Below are 24,588 nucleotides of genomic sequence, written 5' to 3' on the forward strand. Positions count from 1 at the left end.
TTTGGCAGGAACTATGTCCCTGACCCGTCAGCCTGGCACCAATCCACATTCCTCTGAAATTAGCAGTCCCAGCTGAGAAAGCAATAACCAAGAGAAGAACAACTTCTCACCAAAATTTGCCGCTTCAGACAGGTTTACAGTTCTCTGCAGAAGACGGCTTGTTCATAAAGCCACCAGGCACATACCTGCCCCACCACACCCACCAATCCCCTGCTCTGGGGGAATGCCAAAAGTGGAGCTCCCAAGGGTAGCGGGGTGGCTCAGGTGACTGTCTCTCCAGAAACATCTCCTTCTAAACAACCTAAACGCTAAGGATGATTCTCAGGTACTTTCTCATCACACCTCCCCAGACCCCAAGACACAGCTTAATTACTGGTGTGATCAGATCCTAATTCTCTACATTCCATAGAAATAGTAAGGCAAAGAAACAGCAGTGATCTGTAGGTTATAAACCAGTAGTCCACTAACTTAATAACTTCATGTAGGATTTTTTTTTTTTGAGAGGGAGAGACATGACAAAATAGAAAGTATTCTTTCTGGTTCTGTTCCAAGAGGCCAAGAAGTCCAGGAGTAGAAAGAAATGTTTAATTCATATCTGTAGCCCCAACATCTAGCTCAGAATCTACAATATTGTAGACAGTCAACAAATGCCTGATGAATAAATGATTAAATGACTAACTGAACCTCTGCATCAGCCACCACCAAACCAATCAATTCGAGGTTTGAAATTCAGATCAGAAAGTCAAGGGTACTTCACCTTTCACATCATCCCTCTATTTCTAATGGTCTGTCCCAGTCTCAATCCATCTCTCAAAGTTTGACAAACTCTCCTTTCTAAAGAGACGTTAACATACTGTCATTATTTCTACTACCCTCGTATCATATGACTTTTACTTACACCTATATATATTAGCTGGGTGACTTTGGTCAAATTACTTACAGGTTCTCAGTTGCCTCTTGTATATCCCAGACTTGGATTTGATGACTTCTAAGATCATTTCCAGGTTTAAAAAAATAACTTCAGTTCCCTAAAGCTTCATAAATTATGATCCTTACATTCTCTTTGCTCTGCTTATTATCAATGTCTAATTTACTTCCATTTCAATATCACAATTGTCAGAAAAGTCTACCAATACATAAAGAACTTTTGGCCATGAAAAGAAGCAAAGTGAAAAGCAAAGGAGAAAAGAAAGATACACCCATTTGAATGTAGACTTTCAAATAACAAGGAGAGATAAGAACGCCTTCTTCAGTGATCAGTGCAAAGAAATAGAGGAAAACAACAGAATGGGAAAGACTAGAGATCTCTTCAAGAAAATCAGAGATACCAAGGGAACATTTCATGCAAAGATGGGCTCGATAAAGGACAGAAATGGTATGGACCTAACAGAAGCAGAAGATATTAAGAAGAGGTGGCAAGAATACACAGAAGAACTGTACAAAAAGAGCTTCACAACCCAGATAATCACGATGGTGTGATCACTCACCTAAAGCCAGACATCCTGGAATGTGAAGTCAAGTGGGCCTTAGGAAGCATCACTACAAACAAAGCTAGTGGAGGTGATGGAATTCCAGTTGAGCTATTTCAAATCCTAAAAGATGATGCTGTGAAAGTGCTGCACTCAATATGCCAGCACATTTGGAAAACTCAGCAGTGACCAGAGGACTGGAAAAGGTCAGTTTTCATTCCAATCCCAAAGAAAGGCAATGCCAAAGAATGCTCAAATTACCACACAATTGCACTCATCTCACACGCTAGCAAATTAATGCTCAAAATTCTCTAAGCCAGGCTTCAACAATACATGAACTGTGAACTTCCAGATGTTCAAGCTGGTTTTAGAAAAGGCAGAGGAACCAGAGATCAAATTGCCAACATCTGCTGGATCATCAAAAAAGCAAGAGAGTTCCAGAAAAATATCTATTTCTACTTTACTGATTATGCCAAAGCCTTTGACTCTGTGGATTACAATAAACTGGAAAATTCTGAAGGACATGGGAATACCAGACCACCTGACCTGCCTCTTGAGAAACCTGAATGCAGGTCAGGAAGCAACAGTTAGAACTGGACATGGAACAACAGACTGGTTCCAAATAGGTCAAGGCTGTATACTGTCACCCTGGCTTATTTAACTTACATGCAGAGTACATCATGAGAAATGCTTGGCTGGATGAAGCACAAGCTGGAATCAAAATTGCCGGGGAAATATCAATAACCTCAGATATGCAGATGACACCACCCTTATGGCAGAAAATGAAGAAGAACTAAAGAGCCTCTTGATGAAAGTGAAAGAGGAGAGTAAAAAAATTGGCTTAAAGCTCAACATTCAGAAAACTAAGGTCATGGCATCCAGTCCCATCACTTCATGGCAAGTAGATGGGGAAACAATGGAAACAGTGAGAGACTTTATTTTGGGGGGCTCCAAAATCACTGTAGATGGTGATTACAGCCATGAAATTAATGAACGCTTACTACTTGGAAGAGAAGTTATGACCAACCTAGACAGCATATTAAAAAGCAGAGACATTACTTTGCCAACAAAGGTCCATCTAGTCAAGGCTATGATTTTTCCAGTAGTCATGTATGGATGTGAGAGATGGACTATAAAGAAAGCTGAGTGCAGAAGAATTGATGCTTTTGAACTGTGGTATTGGAGAAGACTCTTCAGAGTCCCTTGGACTGCAAGGAGATCCAACCAGTCCATCATAAAGGAAATCAGTCCTAGGTGTTCACTGGAAGGAATGACGTAAAGCTGAAACTCCAATACTTTGGCCACCTGATGCGAAGAGCTGACTCATTTGAAAAGACCCTGATGCTGGGAAAGATTGAAGGGAGGAGGAGAAGGGGACGACAGAGGATGAGATGGTTGGATGGCATCACTGACTCAATGGACATGAGTTTGGGTAAACTCCGGGAGGCGGTGATGGACAGGGAGGCCTGGGGTGCTGCAGTCCATGGGGTCACAAAGAGTCAGATTATGACTGAGCGACTGAACTGAACTGAACCTCAAATTCAAAATGCTAAGTTATTAAAGAAATTAGTTCCTTAGATAAAATGCTTAAGAACTGAATTACTTCAAAATTCATAGGTGAATGAGTGGTTTCCCCCTCTTCTAATACAGACAAGATTCTTTCCTCAAGCCCATTTTAGGCACCATCAGGTCACAAGAGATGGTAGCAGTCCAAATAACTTAAAACACATAAATAATCCAAAACCAACAGCATACCTGCAAAATGAATTTCAACTTTATCTCTTAAAAAAAAGAAGTAAAGGAACTAGGTAAAGCCACTTTAATAACTTTCTGAAACACTGTGGGAAATACACAACAGGCACACAGATGGTGGTGGTGGTTTAGTCACTAAGTCGTGTTCGACTCTTGCAATCCTATGGACAGTAGCCTGTCAGGCTTCTCTGCTCATAGGATTCTCCAGGCAAGAATACCGGAGTGAGATGCTATTTCCTTAACAATCAACAAAAAGGTGCTCAGCAGAAGAGTGAAGCTGATTAAGCCACAGGTTCATAGGCCATTTCCAAGCCAGCCAGCAGCTTCTGAGTGAGAGCAGCCAATGAAAACCATCAACATCACGGCATCTTAGACCTCACATGCCAACACAGTAGGTCATTCTTCTCCAAACACAGTTTTTAAAAATAATTTCAAAGTCTAACATTATCTAGAATGACTTGCTCAAAGACTCAAAGCACTAAACCAAACTTTTTGGTGGCACATTCTTATATTTGATGTCTCCAAGGCGCATGCCATGGACTCCACCCTCACCCTACCCAACAGGTGAGGACTGCAGCCTTTTTTTCACCACTACCAACACCTGGCTTGAGCTTCTCCAATTCCAAATGGGACTATCCAAATGGGACTTCTCAAATTCCAAATGGGACTAGGTGATGACGAAGACCCACAGTCCTTGGCTCTTGGAAGAAGAGTCTTGGAAGACTCACAGGAAGGAAAAAAAGAAAACACTGGCTTTCAAACTTTCAAATGAAACAGAAGAGGCACTCAAATATTTGTTGACTGAATGGTGTTTCGACAAATCTAAATCAGAGTCAAATCCTCCAGTCTTCCAATCAGAGAGAATTTGTGTGCTCGTGAGTGCTCAGTCACTCAGTCATGTCCAACTCTTTATGACCCCATGGTCTGTAGCCCGCCAGGTTCCTCTGTCCATGGAATTTTTCTGGCAAGACTACTGGAGCAGGTTGCCATCTCCTACTCCAGGGAATCTTCCTGACCCAAAGATCGAACCTGCACCTCTTGCATCTCCTGCATTGGCAGGCAGATTCTTTACCACTGTGCCACCTGTGAAGCCAATTCTTGGATGAATCTCCCATAATTTTAAAATCACTGATCTGGACTGGTAAGCAACTCTTCTAACTTTTCAAGTTAGTGGAGAAATCACTAACATTTACTACAAGTTACAGGAAGTTTTTAAGTTGAAACATGAAGTTGAACTTCTTCGGCAAAAAGGGACTAATTTAATCCAATATCAGCCTCCATGCAAGAATCCTTCTACTGCATCTCTGACAGATAAATCATCCAGTCTCCACAAGAATACAAGTTCTGATGGAGACTCATTTCTTTGTTACAGTGTCCATTTTATTGTTGGACAGCTCTAATTGTTAGAAAATGCTTTTCTTAACTAAATCACCAGCCCTCCTCTTTAGCATAATGGTACTTGATCTCTTCTCCAGAACAGTAAAATCTATTTCCAGGAATGATGGAATTTTCATGGAAAATGATTATATAAAGCATTTCTTTCCATAAAAATTTGTGGTAGGTCAACACTGCAATGTTATCATGAGCCAACCAGTGGCCTCTTTTTTTTCTTTTACAAAGTTCTTCCTTATATCAGTACTTGCCATTACCTGTATTCATGCATAAATGCTTACGCTGACCCTATATTACAAACTCAACAAGTAGAATAAATGAAGACACATACCTTGTTCAAAGTTCACTTCTGCTACTATCTTTGCTTCTTATCCCTACTTCCACTTCCATGCTCTCCTGAAGTGAGGATAGTAATCAAGAAAATAAGTCAGGGCTTCCTTCGTGGTCTAGTGGTTAAGAATTTGCCTGTCAGTGCAGAGGACATGGGTTTAATCCCTGATCTGGGAAGATCCCACATGCTCTGGAGCAACTAGGCTTGTGTGCCACAACTACTGAGCCCAAACTCTAGAGTCCGCAAGCCGCGACTACTGAAGCCTGTGCTTTGCAACCAGAGAAGTCACCACAATGAGAAGCTCGCGCAACAAAACCGGACAGTAGCCCCAACTTGACACAACTAGAAGAGAGAAGCCTGCATGTAGCTAAAAATAAATAATTTAAAAAGAATAACAAGTTAATATTAAGCACTTTCAAAAGCACTTCTTATTCATTAACAACGAAACTCCTGCAGCAGGCTTATTATTCCCAGTTTACACAGAAAGGAATAAGGCTTGAAAAGTCAGGTGGGTTACCCAAAATCTGAACCCAGACATTTTGAACACATGCTCTCTCTACTGTACCATACTGCTTCCAAGTGTGTCTGCTAAGTCACTTCAGTCGTGTCTGACTGTGACCCTACAGGCTCTAGCCCTCCAAGCTCCTCTCCATGGGATTTTCCAGGCAAGAACACTGGAGTGGGTTACCATTTCCTCCTTCAGGGGATCTTCCTGACCCAGGGATCGAACCCTTGTCTCTTGTGTCTCCTGCATTGGCAAGTGGGTTCTTTACCACTAGTGCCACCTCTAGGGACAGTCATTACTGGTTCCCAGAACTGCACTGATTTTCAGCCATTTAATTCTTTCACCACAGGAAAGGGCTGTGCCCATCTCTCATGTTTATTAATGACTCATGACTCTGCCTTATATTTTCCTCAGTTCAAATCCTATCACCTTCCTGAACAATTTCAACACCCACCTGCACAATCTATCCAACATTTCTGTCTAAAGTTTCATAAACTCATCAAATGCTAAGACTTTCATCTACCTCAGCAACTCAGCCCCACCATGCCCTGAAACTGTTCTACCTCTAAATCTTCAACTCCCAACATCTTACTCTGGCTACAACCTCATCTCTCTCCAGCTGTTTCTCTCTACTACTAAACTTGCTATCTCACTTCAGGACATCTTTGCCTCAAGACTAAGCCATCCAGTTCTTTAACCATCTTATTCATTAATTCAACAAAAATTAATGGAGTACCTACTCTGGGCTAGGCACTATGGTCAAGATTAGGAACATAACCATGAACTAGACATAATCTCTATCTTCACAAAGCTTCTAGTATAGAGGAAAAAACACAAAATTTCACAAACAACTGTAATTATAATAGGGGAAAACACTGGGGGAGAGGCATTATAGCATATGGGGAATCAAGAAAAGCTTTCCCAAGGAAGTGATATTATATCTAAGAACTGGAAAATAAGTAGGAACTGGAGACAAATTGGGAAAGAAAGAATGCTCTGAGCAGAGGAAACATATCAATGTTCTGTGGCAAGGAGGTACAGAGAGGTGAAAATGGTGAAAAATGAGGACAAAGGGGCGGCCCAGTGAACCCTACTGAAGACTGAGATCTTATGAATATCCTAAAAGTAAGGAGAAGCCTTTGAAGAGTTATAGGCAGGAACAGGACAGAATCAGATTTAAAATATTAAAAGATCACTCCAGTTGCAGTGGGAAGAATACTTTACAAGGAGCACAAGTGGATTTAGGGAGAACTGTTTAGAAAACTATGGTAAAATGAGATGACAGTGAGCTAGACTAGGATGAGAGCAGAGAAGACGTGAAAAATGGTTAGATTCCACTTTGTCCTTTCTTGCCTATCTAAACATATACATAATGAGTGATCACTTTATTCTCCTGTAAAAACCTAGTTCCCTTATCTTTTCATCTGCCCAATCTGGATAGATCTCACATTCAGCTTCTCCACTACTAAACAAGGCTATTGTACAAGACAAGATTCCACAATAATACAGAGTAATACGACTACACATATATCATGTTCTGTCTCATTCCTTTCAATGAGACACTGCTTTCTTTTGCTTGACTTTAGTACCTAACCAGTCTTCTCGGCTACTATCCTATCCCTTCACCATTCTCCCTGAGCCTCCCACGAAATCCTTATCACCTCCCTTATTCCCAGTAGATGACCTTTCCTCTGACTTCACAGAAAAAATTATGAAACAAAGCAAGGGGTGTTCCTTCAGATTTTCCTCCTGCTTTATCTGCTGGCTGTTATTCTCGTCTTCCCTGCAAAACTCTTTGAATTAGACTACACTCACTGATGGTACTTTCTCACCTGATAGTCAGTCCTCGACCAACTAAAACTGGCTTCAATAGAAAGACAAGGACACCATTGTCTTATACAGAAGACCATCACCATCCTCCTTACTGCTTATCTAAAGTGTCTCTTTGTGGCATTTGAGACACACGGACCACTCTTCCTGCCTCTCTCGTTCTGTGCCTTGGTCACCTTTGTGAATTTTTCTTTCTGTGCCTGCACAAAAGGTTAGTTCACCCACAGTTCTAACCTCAAGCCTTCCACTTTCTCATTTTATATCATCCCCTTGAAGAACTTCATTCATGCCCCTGAGCACCCAAACATCGATGACTTAAAAGGCATCTGCTGTCCCCAACTCTTTCCAACTCAACCAGGAATCCCACAGGCACTTCAGACTCAGCACTATCCCTCCACCTGTTCAAACTATTTTTCTTCCATAATTGCCTTTTCTAGCAAGTAGCACCATCATCCCTGCTATCACTTAAGTCACAGGCCTGGGAGCCACCCTGGACTTCTCTCTTGCCTTATCCTCACAAATCGTTCTTTACTAAAGTTTAGGAATTTTAAAGAATTCTCAGATCCATCCAACATCTTCTACAGACTACATCTCTTTTATCTTCTCTCAGGTGTTCAAAATCTGAACCACAGGAAATAGCTTCCTAATTTCTCCCTCTTCCTTTCTCCAGCCATTTTTCAGAGTGGTTGCTTGTAGAGGCTGATCAATCTAAAATTCAAATATGATAGTATTATATCCCACTGCTCAATGGATCCTCAGTGACTAAAGCTTACTATCCAATTCCTACTCAAGACAAACAAGGCCCTTCATGATCCAGCTTTACCTAATCCTCCGGCCTTATCTACAACCCACCTTTCCCCTCCTTGTACTTGACAGTTCCGCAAGTATACTACATGCTTCAAATTTCAGTTCCTTTGTGAACGTTGTTCTTCTGGCTCCTGGTCTAGCAGGTGAATTCCTATTTCTTCTTTAAGGCTACCGTAAGTACTACCTCATCTGCAAAACCTTCCCTGGCTTCCCAAGTTAAAGTGCCCACTTCCTCCTTGGTGTTTCATCTTGTACTCTCCCTCTAGCACATTATACTGCACGGTACTTGTGTTTATTTACATGTCTGTCTCCCCGCTAAACCATGAGCAATCTGAGGGCAGGAATCTTGTCTTGTTCATCCTGTATTCCTAGCATCCAAGCACCTGGTAAGTATTTCGTTTTCATTCAGATAAACTGAATTCTCTTTGTACAGTATCCCACTACACACAGCCCACCTCCCCCCACCCAGTATTGACAATAACCAGATAATCAGTGTTATAAACAGGCATCTCAAAGTGTTCACCATGTTGTAAACAGTGGGCATCTCGAATACATTTGCTTAAGATTGTTATATGATCTTATTCGCAACAGATTTCTCTCCCTGAACGTTCTTTCAGTTCAGTTCAGTTCAGTCACTCAGTTGTGTCCGACTCTTTACGACCCCATGAATCGCAGCAGGCCAGGCCTCCCTGTCCATCACCAACTCCCGGAGTTCACTCAAACTCATGTCCATCCAGTCGGTGATGCCATCCAGCCATCTCATCCTCTGTCGTCCCCTTCTCCTCCTGCTCCCTATCCCTCCCAGCATCAGAGTGTTTTCCAGTGAGTCAACTCTTCGCATGAGGTGACCAAAGTACTGGAGTTTCAGCTTTAGCATCAGTCATTCCAATGAACACCCAGGACTGATCTCCTTTATGATGGACTGGTTGGATCTCCTTGCAGTCCAAGGGACTCTCAAGAGTCTTCTCCAACACCACAGTTCAAAAGCATCAATCCTTCGGCGTTCAGCTTTCTTCACAGTCCAACTTTCACATCCATACATGACCACTGGGAAAACCATAGCCTTGACTAGATGGACCTGTTGGCAAGTTGTTTAGCTCAGACTAATACTAACATCAGTCTTCATGATGAGTGCCCAACTGTTTATTAACAGAGAAAAGTGACTCAAAATTAAATACTAACTGATATTTAACATAGCTGTAGATAATACATAGCTGTAGATAATAGTTATGTTAAAATGTGAAAAAAATAAATAAAATGCGTGCGAAACTACTGACCCTACATTCTCTCATCTAAAATATCCCCCAAAGTGTCCACATTCTCACACTATACCCACTCTCCCGGTCCACTGATGCATTACAGCTGTGTCTGAGTACCCTCCAACTCCTCCCCAAACTCACTGGAAAACCACAACATTCAAAACCATCAAGAATTTTCAAAGGTCAGTGACTCCTCCATGTCTGTGATGTCAGTTCCAAGGAATCCAGACAAGGAGAAAGAGAAAGGACAGAAACCCTTAGAATTTCACACAATTGTTGACTAGGTGGGTGGGAGAGATGAAAGACTATCTTGGCAGATTGTTTTTAGTTAATATGCGCCCCTCCAAGTGAAAAAAAAAACCAAAATCTTACTTTCTTAGAAAAAAAAGAAAGATTTGACTAAATTCCATACTTAAAAGACCTATGTACCACTAAATGTTATAGTGTTAGTCACTCAGTCAAGTCTGTTTGCAACTCCATGGACTATAAATCACCAGGCTTCTCTGTCCATGGAATTCTCCAGGTAAGAATACTGGAGTGGGTAGTCCCTTCCTTCTCCAGGGGATCTTCCCGACCCAGGGACCAAACCTGCATCCCTTATGTTTCCAGCACTAGCAGGCGGTTCTTTGCCCTCTGAGCCACTAGGGAAGCCTGATGTATCACTAAATGATATAATCCACCTTAAAAAGTGGTAGGACCAGGATTTTTATCAGTACAGCCAATTTGACTCCCAAGTACTAAACTCCACTTAGTCCAGGGAGGAAGACTGAGGAAACATGGGCAGTCTGCCACGTGCAAGTCCACCCTCACTGCCTCAACTCCTTTCACCTCCACCTGGAGAGACAGAATAGGCTCTGGATTCAGACAGATCTAGGCTCGAATCCCTTATCTACTACTAACAGCTATGCAATCATGGGTAAGCAATATTACTGTTTAGCGCCTCTGTTCCTTCATGTATAAACTGGGGCAATTATCTACACTTCAGACTTCCGGTTAGGATTAAATAATGTAAGATATAAAAAGCTTTTAGGACAGTGCCTAGTGTTCAGTAAGTCCTCAAAACATGTCAGTTGCCTTCTTTGCACCTAACGCCCTCCCACAAGCTCCGCCTCACTCCGCTGGTGTCCGACACAGCCTTTGTCTCTCCTTTAGAAGCTCCCTCTACTCCTGCAAACAAACCCTCCAGTGCTACAACCATTTCTTAGCACAGTCTTAACACATACACACAGTACCTGTTCTATCACTCCCATTCCAGTGTCTTTCAAGTCCTCAAGAAAATGTCATAAAGAGATTCCCTTAGTTGTATCTTCTCCCAGATAGCCCCTCAAAAAATAAAGAGCAAAAACAAAAAAGTCTGTCCTCTCCTAGAGGTACATACCTAGCTCACTGTGTGTGTGCTCGGCCTCTCAATGGCGTTCGACTCTTTCGAACCCCATGGACTGTAGGCTGCCAGGCTCCTCTGTCCATGGAATTTTCCAGGCAAGAATTCTAGAGTGGGTTGCCATTTCCTCCTCCAGAGGATCTTCCCAACCTAAGGATCGAACCCGTGTCTATTGCGTCTCCTGCATTGGCAGGAGAATTAAATAGTTCATTTATTCCCACATCTCCAAGAACAGCAATTTCCCACATATTGACCAAAATTTTCATGCCTTAATCTACCAACCCTACCTCCCCACCCTTAACCCTTACTACCCTACTCATTCCAGATGCCTATTTTCTCCCCCAAAAACAAACTTAAGAGGAAAAAACTGAATCCGATCATATAATTTACCACTCCCAAAACAATTCATCAGTATACTATAGGCTACTGTGGAAACACACCAGTAAAGATTCAAGAATTGGACCTCTAGCTTTATCATTACCACTGGTATGTGTCAGAACAAGATTTAACTATTTTTTTTTTCCTAAAGTTTCTAGTTTTGTTTTTTTTTTTAAATCAGGCTACAAACAGAAAAATGAATTCCTAAAGGACAAATCCCATCAACAGCCAAATGCTAATATACAAATGAGGGAGAAGCTCACACAGAACTCCTTATGAACTGGCATCTGTCTATTCAGTGATACTGATAAAAGGCTCCCTGGGTTATAGTTATTTGGGAAATTTAACAATTTGGAAGGCTTGTACAATGGAAGTGACCTTTGGAAAAATAAGATCAGAGAGAGTCACAAAGAAAGTCTATTATTATATTATTGGCACAACAAGAGTAACTTGAATAGAAACAGAAACCACGTTAGTGTTTACTTTTTTAGATCCAGACCAGTATGCCTATTTGCCCACACAATGGTTTTTTTTTTCCCCCCTTTCAGCTAGGGTCAAGGGTAGTCCAGGTTCAACTCCCAGTAAGTTCAACTTTTAGAAGAATAACCTATAAAACAAACAAACAAAGTTCTACGAGCCCTTAAAAATATTCTGATTACCGAACTTTTGACATGAGAGAAAAATAAATATTACCAAACCACACAGGCTAGTTTAATAACAAAATACACCATCTCTCTAGAATCAACCCTCAGATATTCAGTAGTTGACAACCTTCTCTCCCTTTATTGATTCCTAACTAATGGCCATTTCACTGTCAAGTACAGAACTTCCATTTAAGGGAAGAAATAGCAGAAGGAAAAAAAAATTACAATGACTATCCCATGTGTGATTAGTTACCCACAGGAAATTAATTCACTTTGTATATTTCTTCTGATAAATTAACTTCCTTCACCATACGATTACTAATTTTTATAAAAGCCTCAAACAACTGGAAAAAGAAATTTGTCTATTTTAAATTATATATTTCAGTTCAAAGAAAGATACTTTTATCACTATTATTTTTTTAATTCTTCAAATGCAGGTCTACAGTACCACCTTTCCTGGCTATATCTAAACCTCATTTGAACTCCCATAGGTACAGTGTGTGAAACGCTCACTAGCACTTGCTGATACCATATACCACCTTGTCATATTAGTTGGCCTTCCTGACACTTATATCACCAATCTGACTATCAGTCATTCACTCAAAATTTATCAAGCTGGGTCCACCATAGCCTGAGGATACAAAGGGTGAAGCCACAGTCCTACCTTCAAGGGACTCCAGTCTGCTGTGAGAAATCTAAACATGTTTCTAGTGCCCAGTGGGCTAAGAAGTATAAGAGGCAACTAGTTTACCTGGATGGGTTAGGGAAGTTTCTCAAACTGAGGCTTTAGGATGGGTATGAGCTCATGAGACTGAAAGACAAGATGCATTCTAGGTAGGACTAAGATCCTTGAGGTTGGCACCTTTATTTTGTACTTTAAAAAATTCTGAACAGGCCTAATAAACTGTCTGGCACATAGCAGATGCCTAACAAATATTTGTGGTTCTAAATTATTCATGCTAGTACATGTGTGTGGATAATCGAGAGCTAATATATACCTAAAAAAATACCTAAAATAGTCTTCTGAATTATTAAATGTCATCATTCAACAGATAGATATGTATAATCAAGGTCTATAGGAATAAATGTATTTGTACAGCTCCCTGTTCACTAAGAATAGCTTCTCTTTTGCTATAATTTGTTTTAAAAGCACTTTCACAAATATGGCCTCATTTAATAAAAATTTTAAAAATTAAATACCCATTGAGACTTCTATCCCCTATTTTCTGATGGAAAACACACACACAGCTTACAAAGCTTAAGTGATACCCAGATAGCAAGGAGCTTGGACCTACATATTCTGAATTTGAATACAACACAGGGTTCATATCAGTTCTCCAGAGATTTATGGCACAGTCAAATTAGTCTAGCCATGCAAAGTCCACAGGTTGGAAAGCTCTTGAATATTTCGCTGTTAACTACTATCCACATTCACCCACACTGTCCACTAGCCACCACAACCCTCTCCACCCCTGACCAAGCCTGCCAACACATACATATTCCTATTTCCAGGTTACAGGTAAGAAGCAGAAACTCCAACCCAGGGTATCTTGAGCATTATTTGGGTCCCTTTCATTTGTATTCAAGTGTGTGCTAAGTCACTTCAGCTGTGTTTGATTCTTTGTGACCCCATGGACTGTAGCCTGCCAGGCTCCTCTGTCCATGGGATTTTCCAGGGACAAATACTGGAGTGGGTTGCTATTTCCTTCTCCAGGGGATCTTCCCAACCGAGGGATCAAACCCGCAGCTCTTATGTCTCCTGCATTGGCAGGTAGGTTCTTGACCACTAGTGCCTCCTAGGTTGTACCTTTTGTGGTAATAATTGCTCTTTTAAAAGCAAGCAAGCCTCTTATATTTATGCACATAAAATCAGTTATGAGCAGATAACACAATCTGACAAGTCTAGTCGACCTGGGAATATAGGTTATACGCTTCTATTATTTACATAATCAATATTTCACATTCAGCTCTTATGTGGAACAGGCTGGTGGTAAGGGAGCAAAAGTCAGTCTATTTTCTTTATTTGGCCCTTTAGAATTATGGACTTTAGAACCAGCATATCCAAGATCATTTCACTCCATACCCTCAAGTGACAGATGAGAACACTGAGAACCAAGTGAGTGAGATTTAGTGACTTGCCCACAGCTAACCAGTGAGAAAACAGTGTGTAGAACCTAAGTTGGTTAACTCCCATTCCAGAAATCTTCACTTGACTTCACATATACTGATAATTTTCAATTCTCCATGTAATCCACTTTGTGGATTTATCTATGAAAATTCCATCTTCTCCTGCCACCCAGCTAAATCTCTTACTTATACAGATGTATATCAAAGAAAAAAATGTGTACCTGGGAAATTTAGTTACTTAAGCAAACCATATTTAAAAAAGGAAGTCATCCATCTATAAAGAAAATCACACAGACACATTCAAATTCAATCATTTTTGTTTTGCTCAACAACACTAAAAATATAAACTGGATTTGAGATACTGTATTCTTCTAGACTTATATCCCTTAAGTCTGAAGTTTTATAAAATTATGCATGACATACACAGAGATTTTTTTCTTTTCTATTGATAGTATGACACTATGCTTCTCGTGCATTATTAAGATATCATAGCAATAATTAAACTTTGAATAGAATAAAACACAAAAATCAAGAGAGAAAGCACAAACCTTTAACATATTACTTCTCTTTGTCCAAAAATGTAAAACGCCTGCAAATATCAAAGCAAAAACTTTCCTTGCATTCACAGTTATTTTTGAGAAAGCTACACTGCTTCGTCCTCTTAGAAAGGGCCATGATCAGCACAGTAGCACCGGGAGTCACACAGTTCTCCCCTAATGAAAACCTTAACCTCCTGACTCAGCCATTCAGTAAGCACTTATTAAGGACCCACGCAATGCCAGGCAGTCTGCTGAGTGAAGAGGACACAACACGCACCAACTGAAAGTGAAAGTCGCTCACTCGTGTCCGACTCTTTGTGACCCCATGACTATAGTCCATGGAATTCTCCAGGCCAGAATACTGGAGTGGGTACTCTTTCCCTTCTCAAAGAGATCTTCCCAACCCAGGGATCGAACCCAGGTCTCCCACACTGCAGGTGGATTCTTTATCAGCTGAGCCACAAGGGAAGCCCAGGAATACAGGAGTGGGTAGCCTATCCCTTCTCCAGTGGATCTTCCCAACCCAGGAATCAAACCAGGATCTCCTGCACTGCAGGCAGATTCTTTACCAACTGAGGTATGAGACAGTATCCCTGCTTTCTAGATGTTCATCTAATGGGCTGGTTCCACAGAAAACACCAGCTGGGTATCAGCTAAATTCCTTTATTGGACAAAGATTTACCAAGGGACAGGGACAAAAGACAGAAAAAGATGAAAAGGAAATTTTGAAAAGTAAGTAGTCTTTTCAAAATTTACTGAATAACTTATTTTGGATTATTAAAATCACATGTTCTTCTCCAAAAATAAGAGTCATCAGAAGTTGACTGCAAAGGCTTTTGATGATAACAGCTAACCAAATATTCTAGTCAATGACACTGTTTCCTCAGTCTTCCTACACTGGGAGGCCAGGCAGATATACTACCCTGGACCGACCAATATAATTTTGTCATTTATTATAAGGTCCATAATGTAGGAATGTGGTTGATCTTACCAACAAACTGGGATGAACTGTTTCCTGTGTAGACAGATGCTTCCAGTAAAATGTACTATAAGCCTCTAACAGATAATAAATCCTGCTTAATTTTCTTGCCACTACAGAGGACAGCAAAGTAGTATAAGGCAACCCTTCACAATGACATAGCACCAGGCCAAATTTTCAGGGTGACAAGTCTCTGCTTTTCCTTCTCCCTGCCACAAAAAGTACAAAAGGTATCAATTAGTACACAAATCATGTGGCAAACATCCCATTGTCCTCTGAGTTTTTCTCCTTGAAATTAATCACGGAAACTAACCCCTGTAAGAATGAATCCTATTTATTACTAATTCATAATATTAGTACTGGCGGTGGTGGAGATAACAACCGCTAGCTTTGCAGTTCACAATACATTTTTCAAATATATTGTCTTATTTACTGAAAAAAATGAAGAGAGGATAAAAGGAAACATCATAGGCAACTATCTCAAATATTTAAAAAATCAAACCCAGTTTAACTGGAATTAAAAAGCAAGCATTTTTAATCCCACCAAAGAGTCAAGAAGTCATTTTTATCAAAAAAGCAAAGGGCTGACTCTAGCAAAGTAAAATCACAAATTCCCCATTAAACGCTAGGCCTAACTGATTCAATTTATAAATGTTAAGATCACAGTCCCTAAGAATCTGCTATTAAAAATCTGTCCCAAATGCTTTACCCACAGTTAAAGGCTCAACAAATATTCTTCAAAAGGAATACTTAATGATGAAGAAGCTGCTCTAGAAAGACAAACTGACAAACTCTGTATTCAAGTATCTTTTAAAGATTTAACTAACATTTATTGTGCACCAATCAAGTACCAAGCACTAGGCTAGACACACCCGTATAAATCACCTCATTAACCTCATGAGCCATGCCCAGAAATTCCTGAAATCAAAATGCTAAATTGACTGGATCCCCAATACTAGTTTTAACACTTACAACCTTGATCCCACCTGATTAGTTCTTAGAATTCAGTTCCTACTAGAAATTCAGCACATCACTCTCACAGATTTAAGCATCTTTTAATGCTTTCTACTATGCAATGTCCATGAAAAAAAACCCTGTGCCTATTTTTAAGCTGCTAACTCCAGAACACTGCTCATTCCAAATATGGCACATAGTAATAATGGCCTTAATCTAACAAGTACTTTCTTGGATCACATTTGCTAAAGAATAAACCCCAAATGCCAACAAAACTGAATTTCAGCTGGGCAGAAGACATGGAATTTTAATAGTCTCCCCAACCTCAAGACTATTTTCTAGTCCTCTGAATACAGAAAGTCTTCTCTGTTTGAATGAGCTGTGGAAAGCAAGTCTGACCCAAGAGTCACACACTCATCAGAAAGAACCAAGGGAAAAAGAAAAAAAAAACTCCAACTGGCATGACCACATTACAATGTTAACAACATATTACTCATCATTGTGCTACAAGAACGAACTTGCAAATGGGCAATGAAGTCAAAGAAACAACTCTCCTAGTCCTCAAAGCACAAACACATCCAAGTGCCAAAGCAGGTCAGGCTGTCCAGTTTATACCCAGGTATGAGTGGGTTCAGGCTGAGCGCCGAAGAATTGATGCATTTGAACTGTGGTGTTGGAGAAGACTCTGAGAGTCCCTTGGACTGCAAGGAGATCCAACCAGTCCATTCTGAAGATCAGCCCTGAGATTTCTTTGGAAGGAATGATGCTAAAGCTGAAACTCCAGTACTTTGGCCACCTCATGCGAAGAGTTGACTCATTGGAAAAGACTTTGATGCTGGGAGGGATCGGGGGCAGGAGAAGAAGGGGACAACCGAGGATGAGATGGCTGGATGGCATCACTGACTCGATGGACGTGAGTTTGAGTGAACTCCGGGAGTTGGTGATGGACAGGGAGGCCTGGTGTGTTGCGATTCATGGGGTCACAAAGAGTCGGACACAACTGAGCGACTGAACTGAACTGAACTGATGAGCGGGTTCAGAGTGGGGAGAAGAGAGGAAAATAATTGTGCAGCTGTTCTTACCAGCCCCAAGGCATATTTCTTTCTTGGACTCATCAAGAACCCTTTAAAAAAGAAATACTGGGGGAACTCACCTATTTTTACAACTTGATATGAGCAATTACAGAGAACATGTAGTATATGTAAATGGCAGCATATTATAAAAACTGTTGCAGACACTCCCTTTGGAATCCATCAGATCTATATTTAAATCCTAGCTCTGCCACCTTCTTGCTATGGCACCTTGCACAAGCTATTTAACTTATCTATGCCTTAGCAGGAACCTTATCTGATATTCACTGTGATATCCCTCAGCACCTTAAACTGTGCCAACATATCCTGGTGAATTAATATTGATGTAGTAATAAATACTCTGGATGAATTATCTGCAAGCAGGTATAAGAATATCTAACCTATGGAGCTGTTATTAGTAATAAATAAGGTGATTATATAAAGCCCTTAGTATAACTCAGCCTAGGGTCTTCACTATTAAATAGTAAAGTTTTCTCCCTTTTATTCCCTAACCAGGGCAAAAGTTATAAAAGAAGGGCTTCCTTTTTTTTTTTTAACAAAAGAAGGGCTCAGTAATCTGCCTGCCAATGTAGAATACAAGACAGATCCCGATGCAGGAAAATCCCACGTGCTGTGGAGCAACCAAGCCCATGCAGCACAACTACTGAGCCTGTGCTCTAGAGCCTGGGAGCCACAGCTTCCGAAGCCTGCAGGCCCTAGAGCCCGTGCTCTGCAACAAGAGAAGCCACCGCAGTGAGAAGCCTGCGCCCCGCAGCTAGTAGACCCTGCTCTCCGCAACTCGAGGAAAGCAGCAACAAAGACCCAGTACAGCCTAAATAATAAATAATTAAAATGACATACCCAAAAAAAGTTATAAAAGAAGAGTCATGGCAAGGATTAAGATAGGATAAGAACTGTGGAAGCCAAACGTTGGAATACAGTGGCTAGTAGGGACTTAGCATAAAATCTAGAAATATTTAATGTTGGCTAATGAAATTATATAACAGTGCCAGACCCTTACAGCAGATAAAGTAAAGTGTTAGCTGATCCAGAAAATGCTATTTTGAGTCTGCAGGTATCTGTTACCACATCTGATAAAAGTCTGGTAGAAGGGGAAAGAAAAGGAAAGGAAACAAAGGTGTAAGAAAGAGTCATACCTTAAATATACCTGACTACATATTTAAAAACAAAATATAGATGATTTTTCACAAGGCCATTTGATCCTCTAAAAACATACCATTAGCAAAAATACCATATTGATCCATACAACTTACAGCCCTTTTTAGGTAATAAGATCTGTGTAAGGAAACTGTTCGTAACTGCTGACAGAGTAAATAAGCCTGAAAGATTCAGGTCCAAAGCTCTCCTCCTCCCTTTACTCCAAAAAGACTAAGGTGGCCTCTGAGGTTACTTCATCTATAGTTTGTAAGCAAAGCAACCTACCTACAAGCAGGGGAAAGGACTATTTTATCTTCAAAAATTGGGGGTCAGAGAGTATATGCAATTAAGTCCAAAATCTAAAGGAAATTTTCTTCCTTGACTGTGAGGAAGTGAAACTCAGAAGATGGTTCTAAGAAACCCAGGTCATTGTAACACTGTGAGCCTGAGAGAACTATACACATTTAGAGCCTAAATACAAGGAAAACCTATGTAGAACTGAAACGGCTTGTGGTTAAACCTCATCATAATGTGGTCTTCAACTTCCCATTTCACTTCCAGGCTCTGTGTTTTAACCACTTGACCCACCTCCTCATAAGCTGTATATAACAGAAATAGCACTGGACAACAGTCAAAAGCATGGGCTCTACACCAAGTTCCACTACTTACGAGGCATGCAAACCAAGTCACTTAAACTCTGTACTCAGTATGATCTGAATGTTGGGCTAGACTCTGTGCTTTTTTCCACCAAGGCATTCCTTTGGAGAATAAATGTATTAGAAACCATGCAAACCCAGCTCCCCTATTGCTATAACCCAGATTAAAAACAGGTGCATTGTTATCTATCCCTTTCCTATAAAAGCAGTTACCAAATGCTGTTTAGTTTTCTTCAAATCACTTGAATCTCTCCCCTTTCTCCATTCCCATCATCCCTGTAAAGACTCCTTTCCCAGAATTTAACAGTCTTCTAACTGCTCTCTCTCCTTCCATTTCACACCACATGGCTGAAACAATTTTCTGAAAATACTAATTTACATATACAATTCCCTGCTCAAGGATTTTTCGTTGTAAAGATAAACTAAAATCCTCTACATGGAATTTAAGGTCCTCCCCAGTTCATCTAACTCTCCAACTTTATTAATCTCATTGCTCTCCTAAATGAAACACTGCGTCTACTTGTTCTGCCCCCTCAAGACAGGCTCAGCTCCCTGTTTTCATTCCTTGAATGTTCCCCTCTCCACTTATTCAGTCTTCTCTCTTCTCCGAGGCCTAGATTATCCTAAGGATACAAATGTTCCCTATCCACTCTCTCTAAACTTCTGTATAACTATATATCTCTATCCCTTTACCCTAAAAAGACTAATGCAGCCTTTGAGGCTACTTCACCTACAGTTTGTAACCAAAGCAATCTACCTACAAGCAGGGGGAAGGACTATTTTATCTTCAAAACTGGGGGTTGGAGAGTACATGTAATGTCATGGGTATTGACACTTAATACCCATGACTTTGTATTACTAGTTATCTTTTTATGCAAACATGCAGCCTTCATAACTAATTATTAAGTTCTTGAGGATTTTAATCTTTCCATACCTGAGACCTAACTTTTCAGAGGGCAGATATCCAATAAAATGTTTGTTGGTGAGGGTAACTACCTTGAACAAGTCATTTAAATATTCTGGGCCTCATTTTCCTCGCCCAGAAAATGATGACAATATGTAAATCCCTTTTCCATTCTAAAATACTATGTGAGATTACACATAATACTACACAGTCTGTTTTTCTTTCTTCTAAAAATGTGTGTCTCTGTGTGTGTATCCTATTTTAACCCAGAATATAAATTCCCAAGGAGCCAATTCTCCTAATACTTGTTTAGTTTATTTAGTAGGTAACATAACCTGGGCATCTCCTTAGAGCATCTTGTCCAAATTCCAGTACACAACACGTGTTCAGTAAAAAGGAATTTATCATCTCAGCCAGGAAGCAAACATCAAGGGAAGTCTGCACAGATGACTTTTTTCAATCTTAATTTCCATAATGAACTAGAATACTACAAAAAATTACAGAGATGTGTGACAGAAGGAACTTAACATTAAAATCAAAGGCAACCTTGTATCAAATAGCTGGGAATTTACTTTAGGCAGCCAAAGAAGTTAGGATGCAGCAAATCTTAAGCCTAACTCTCAAATTCTATTTTCAGAATTTTGAGGAGTCTGGGAAGTCTTTATCCCAGGTCAGTAAACAGGGACCAAGTATTCCTCATATTAGATAATCTTGCCCCTAGTACTAAGGGAAATTTTCAGAAAATGAAGAGTCTAAGCACTCAGCCAGGTGAGCTCCCAGTTCAATGATGAAAGCAAATACTCACAAAGGAATTCAAAAGAGCAGGAAAGTTTTTAAAAGAAATGAGAGCATACTATCTAAAATATTTTTGTTAGCATTATTATATATTCCCATTATCTTGCCTCAGTTCCTCACATGGGACTATCCTCATGTAAATAACAAGACTGACTAGTTCTAAAGCCTTAGATGAATTCTTTTCCTTTGAAGTCAGTTATTAATGATTCAAATGGCGCTAGTAGACCACCTCATTTAAAATGACCTGACTTTTCAAAGAATGATTTTAGAACACAAAGATGATACTTTCAAAGCTGGTGTGGCCTCCTCAATACACCTTTGGTATAGTTAAGGTACAAGGTTTATAAAGAATTCTAAGCCAGGTTTGGAATGACAGGAGGAAACAGAACCTCTTTAAATCTGTACGCACATCCCTTTTCCCCCATTTCTAATTCTATGATATCTGTTAACTCCCACTATCTACACTGTTTCTTTGCTCTTTACCCTGACATCCGCATTCCTCTTCCCTTTTAACCTAAGAACTGTTGGGGGAACCACAGGTAGGAATGTGGTGCCAGGAGTTAGGGCTCTTACACTCTTCCCTGCTAAGTCTCCAGATAAAGTCAATGGTGACAAGAAATTTTCTCTTCCCTGGTTTTCCCTACCACCCCAGATCTCCCTTATCAAGACTAGAGAAGAGACATAAGAGGGTGGCAGGAAATGATCGTGGGGGAGTCATTTACTCAAACGTTTTAAGCTCATTAAAATCAACTCAATCAATTACATGTATTACAGCTACTGACAGCAAGAATTTTCATCTCAGGTTCATTTTCCTGAGATGAGGTTGTATGCCCTAAAACCCTCACACACTCCCCCACAACCTTCCCCAATATACTAAATGTCTGCTGAGAAATAAGAACGTTTTATCAAAAATTGGAGCTTAAGATAACTACAAAAAGAAAATCTGTTGCAAAGTTCAGAAGTGCATTTTAGAATTATAAATAGAGTTGGAATTATTCACTTCAAAAAGGTCTGAGATAATGTTCTTCAGAACCCCAACAGGAAATCAGACCTGACCTATTAAGTTTAACCACAGTTTAAGCAATGACCATTAAATACAAGCTTAAGCAATTACCATTTAACACAATAACCATTAAACATAACCTAAACATAAGTTTAAAGAATAACCATTGGTGATATATGACTTATTTTATCTATAAAATTGCAATTTCATTACAGTTCAACTTAACATTTAATTTCTTTCTGGCAGGGGAGGGAAGGGCTTTGGTGAGGCCTTTTAAACAATGTTATGTTGGTACTACACATTCCAGAATAAAAGCTTAAGAATATTTTGCTGAGATACAATCTGGTCTCATCGATAAAAATGGTGCTGTTAAAAGTATCTTACATATACACACAAATATGTACATTTATTAGGCCTTCTTTTTTAGAGGCCAAAGAATTCTTGTTTCTCAGCAGTATTTATTAAGTGAACAGATAGGCTGCTTTTTCTCACCACCAATGTAAATCTCCAGCAAAGGTGTCAAGGCCTTGATGACAATAGCAGAATTTGATAGCTAGTGAAATGAGTCTGGCCACAGAAGTACACTGCCTCAAATGACATCAGGATCAATTCCCAGGAGTTTCCTCATTGGGATGATATCACCAATCAATTCTCATTTCACTTCTCAGGAATGTTTGCTCTCATCTCCTACAGGAAGTCAGTCTTGAATGCACTCAACATTTATGTACATTTTTATATAATTTACAATGCTGAATGTTTCTTTATAAGCTTTATTTTTCATAAAGGCCACACTATATTGCTCATAATTACCCAGCTCACCAACTCAGAGGACTGTTTTTATTGTTTTATTCATTAATTAACCATTTAGTCACTAATAGTGACTAAATGCCTAATATGTTTATGTTACTGTGGCAAGTGCCATGAGGGATACAAAGATAAAAGAAACTACTTATCTGCTTTCAAGGAGCTCACAATATAAAAGAGGCAAGCCAAGGCCATAAATAAACTAAAATACAAAAATACACAACTACGACCAGATCAGCATCAATAAAATGATAGGCGGCTTCAGAAACAGGAAAGATCACAGCTTGCAGGAGGAAAATATCAGGAAGGTTTTCATGGAAGATAAGGTTTAAACTGGGACTTTGATGGTAGGACTATTTCACAAGACAAGTGAGGAGGGCAGTGGAGGAAATAGGCTTAAAGATCAGGTGATTAAATGAACTAGATCTACAAGTAAATAATTCTGAAAAACAGCACTGAGAGACAGGGTTGCAAAAAATACCTGCAGTATGATTCTGATTTTCACTTATGATTTCAAAATAAAACTATATGTTGCTTGCGCCTACATTACACAGTTTTTTTAAAGTATAAAACATGCAATGATACATACCAATTTAGGCCAGTATTCATTTCTCAGGAAAGAAGAAGGGGATAAGGATGCAGAGTAGGACTTTGGCTATATCTAATACTTAACAGTTTTTATCTTAAAGACAGTGAGAAATCTAAAATAAACCTGCAAAATGTTAATATCCACTAAATCTGGGTTGTGGGCTCAAAGTTATGTTAGGGTTTTCTCCCCTGAACTTTCCAAAATATTTAAAATATCTTATTATTCAAAATGTTCAAATTAAGAAAGGGCCCAGAGACTGGAAGAATAGGGGAGTCATTAACACAAGAGTAATCAGGAGCTGGTTTAGGTTCCCCTAAACTTCAAGAGAACACCTGACAAGCTCCATTTTAGGCTGAAGAGGATCCTTCATATCCCTCACCCAGTGTGCACAAAAAGCACTGAGAGCAAAGTCGGGGGGTGGGGGGTGGGGGGCAGTGGGCGGAGGCTGACAAATATGGACAAGAAAAAGTATTTATTGCCATCCTAGATCAGATAACTGAAGGGAGTGAGAACCACCTTCCCACGTAACTTAAATGCCTGCGTAACCAAGTCATCTCTCCTAAAACAAAGCCAAGGAAACTTCCAGTTACATAGGAATTCAGATAAAGACTCACTATGAGTAGCTATTCTGTACCTCCTCTCTCTCCAACCCTCCCCCAAACACTCACAAACAAAAACAAAATGTACCCTTGCCCACTTGAGAAAGAATTAAGAATTGGCAGCTCTGCTAAAGTGGACACTATCCAATCCAAGGCCTTTCTCTAGAGAAGATGTTGACAGAACCCAGAGGAAAGAGTAAGGAACTCATAAATCAGTTTTGATGAAGGCTTGTCAATGGAAGATATCCATCCTTCCACAGTCCCCTCATGTTCCAGCTTTCCCCAGGGGAACCTAAGGACCTCTAAGATGTCCTCTATCCTATCCTGTTCTTCTCCAGCAAAAAAAGACTTAAAACACAAAATCCAAATTCTTACATTGCACTTTAAACCCAAACAATTTACCTTCACAAAAACCCAATGACATTAAAATCATGGGGAAGAGAGAGGTAGAATCCAAGAATAATGATACATCTTTTTTTTATATATATACTTTTTGCTGGTACCCAATTTATCATAACATTTCTTTTACCAAAGTTTCATTGATACAGCTTAAAACTAAGTTTAAAAGAAAACTAGAAGGGAACTTGGCAGGAAAGATAAATACATCTGCACACACACAATAAAACAAATACCTTGACATCCCTCCACATCTGAATCACTTGA

At 39.8% G+C, this 24,588-nt stretch overlaps 1 protein-coding gene across 1 annotated transcript in view; it reads right to left on the reverse strand.

Annotated features, from left to right (window-relative positions):
* Positions 1-24,588, reverse strand: part of OTUD7B (OTU deubiquitinase 7B) — a 57,727-nt gene that overhangs the window by 25,965 nt on the left and 7,174 nt on the right. The gene's annotated exons all lie outside the window — the stretch shown is intronic.

Source organism: Capra hircus, chromosome 3, assembly GCF_001704415.2.
Source record: "Capra hircus breed San Clemente chromosome 3, ASM170441v1, whole genome shotgun sequence".
NCBI lineage: Eukaryota > Metazoa > Chordata > Mammalia > Artiodactyla > Bovidae > Capra > Capra hircus.